Source organism: Belonocnema kinseyi, chromosome 8 (genome assembly GCF_010883055.1).
Source record: "Belonocnema kinseyi isolate 2016_QV_RU_SX_M_011 chromosome 8, B_treatae_v1, whole genome shotgun sequence".
NCBI classification, from domain to species: domain Eukaryota; kingdom Metazoa; phylum Arthropoda; class Insecta; order Hymenoptera; family Cynipidae; genus Belonocnema; species Belonocnema kinseyi.
Window position 1 is genome coordinate 132,324,318 of NC_046664.1, and position 2,846 is coordinate 132,327,163.

Consider the following 2,846-nt stretch of genomic DNA (forward strand, 5'->3'; position numbering starts at 1 on the left):
TTCTACCAGCGTGACCTATCGATGGCCTGGATTGATTATCGGAAAGCTTTCGATTCGACATCCCATAAACTTATCATCTGTCTTTTGGAAATCTTAAAGGTTGATCCGCAAATAGTTGGGTGCATAGAGAGTTTGATGCCGCTTGGGAAAACCAGATTTACTATCTCATCTGGAAAAAATCGTGTGACAACTAACAAGGTCACATTTCAAAGAGGTGTCTTTCAGGGCGACACCATAAGCCCACTCCTCTTTTGCCTTACATTATTGCCACTATCTCTAGCACTGCGCCATTCCGGCGGGTACTTGTGCGGCAAACCTGCAGATCGAAAGTACAAGGTCACTCATGTATTTTACATGGACGATCTTAAGATCTATGCTAAAAACAGAGAGCAACTGCATCTAGCTCTGGGGATTGTCGAACGATATACTGAGAAAATTGGAATGGAATTTGGGTTAGACAAATGCGCATGCATCTTAAGTCTTCCGTTCCGCGACTGTACTTCTCACGCCGTCAAGGGGGTCGCGGAATATTGAGTCTTGAATGTCTTCATAACAGGATTATTCTGGGTACAGCACATAGAGTTGCAAATGGCAGAGACCCTCTTCTTAAATTGGTCAGGAATCACGAAGAAGTGGGCAAAGGAGCATTTCTGTACAAAGCAGCGGAGGAGGCTGCTGAAACACTCGGACTTGACTTCTGTATTAGGGGTGAGCAAAATGTATCAAATCTCATCTATCTCGAGTACTCACTCCTGAAAGCCCGGATTAAGAAAGCACAAGAGAAAAACTTTCGTGAACAGCTCCTCGATAAGAGGATGCACGGTATCTTCCACAGAAATGTGAAGGATCAGTCAATGTCTTGTGAGCTAACGTTTGCTTTCCTTAAATCGCCCGGATTAAAGTCTGGTACAGAGGGTTTCATTTTTGCATGCCAAGACGGTGTCATTTTCACCTTAACATACCGTCGCCACTTTTTGAGCCAAGACATTCCCGATGATAGCTGCAGGGAGTGCCATGCACACCCCGAGCATTTAGCTCACATACTATCTAGTTTTCCAACTCACGCGGAAACGACCTAAATTTAAAGGCACAATGCGGCACTAAGAGTACTTTATTACCATCTCTGTCACTCCTACGGCATTCACCTTAATATCGCTCCTCTAAATGCTCCTAGGGAAATTGAGTCAATTGTCGAGAATGGGAAGTGCCGCATATACTGGAACTTTATATTCTCGACAATTGTTTCTGTTGCTCACTCGAGGCCTGACATGGTTCTTCTTGACTTCGAGAAGCGAACCATGTTCGTTATCGAATTTTCGGCACCAGCTGACAAAAACATCATAGCCAAGGAGAATGAAAAGAAAGAGAGGTATCGGGACCTTATAAGGGAGTGGCAACGCATGTCAACAATATGCTAGAACACTTGCGAGAAAAATGGAGAAGGCGGTCGTCCTTGGGTCGCTCCGTGTTCTTAGGGTGCACGAGGCTTTTGCTGGATCGTCGTATTGATTCCTTTACAGATTGTAACCACCTATCTCACGGTTGTGAGACGTGGTTGTGGCTGAAATTTTACCACGATTTCGCTGGAACCGAGTGCAATTTTTCGGATTAGCACCCGCTCCCGGCGAAATCCTGCGGTTGTCATTATGACAAATTTTTAATTATATATATATATGTGAGTTACAGGATATAGCCTGTAAATAGGCAATAGGAGATTCATCCTAGAAGACACTATGCAGTGTTGCAGTCTTCAGGAGAATTTTTGTTGCGCAAGCTCGTCGTTCCTCCCTCTCATCCGCCCACGCAAGTAGAGGGCAGGAATGATTCTAGATATTTGGTAGTAATTTCGGGAATCTTTTTAAAGTATTTAATCCACTTGTAAGAATTATAGTCTCAGCCTTTTGCGTAAGAGTATTACTATTCTTTTATTTTTCTGAGGAGAGAAAATGATCCTAAATAAATTTCATTTGAATTTCGAACATTTGACTTAAAGTCTAGATTTTTCACCATACTAAAATTTAAAGGAAGTATCTGTAGACGAATAGCCTCTTGGTTTTCCATGAACGCTAGTTCAGGGAGCAGGCGAATTAAAATTTAAAGGTTTTCTTATTCTCTAGAAAAGAGACTATATTTCTGAGAATTTTAACGAGAGTTCCTAAAAGGGAAACTACCTGGTTACACAGAGATTGTAATTTTCTCTCTCTCTCAATCGCGTCGTGCCTTGTTTGCTCTCGCTCTATTGTTCGCGCTACGAAGCCAAGGACCTGTAGTGTGTCTTAACTCTCAGGCCTCAACTCAATTTCCAAAGATACAGGGAAGCGTTTCAAAAGATAAAGCGCACAGACGAATAGCTTCGGGGTTGTTCTCGAAACCTAGTCTAGGAAGTGTCGGTTATCTGGCCAAACTGAAGTTTAAAGGGTTAGTAGAGAGATTCATATTAGAATAGTCGTGGGGTTCTCCTTGGGAACTAGTCGAGGGAGTGTGTATTTCGATAAAGTTCACTATCAAAGAATTAATTAATTAATAATTAAACGTTTTGCTTGATATAGTATCATAGGAATACAAACGCGTGATCCTCTTCATAGGTTAAGAGTGACCATAAAGAAATTATACTACTACTAGATTCTATAATTTGATAAATAAAAAAATTAACGAGTACAGAGAGAATCGGCTCTAGAGACCATCTTTTATTTAGCATATTTCGCGTTATTTGCCGAAGTTTAGCCAGATGATAGAAATCAAAACGTAAAAGCTTAGATTAGGGTTTTATTGAATAAACGCCTTTTTATAAAAACGGAAAAACCTTTTCAGTTTTGATCTTTTCAACCTAAATTAAGATTAATTTA

General features: G+C 40.9%; 1 protein-coding gene across 2 annotated transcripts in view; it reads left to right on the forward strand.

The window, feature by feature from the left end:
- The window catches only part of LOC117178351 (DDB1- and CUL4-associated factor 13), a 185,279-nt gene that overhangs the window by 49,900 nt on the left and 132,533 nt on the right, over positions 1–2,846 (forward strand). The gene's annotated exons all lie outside the window — the stretch shown is intronic.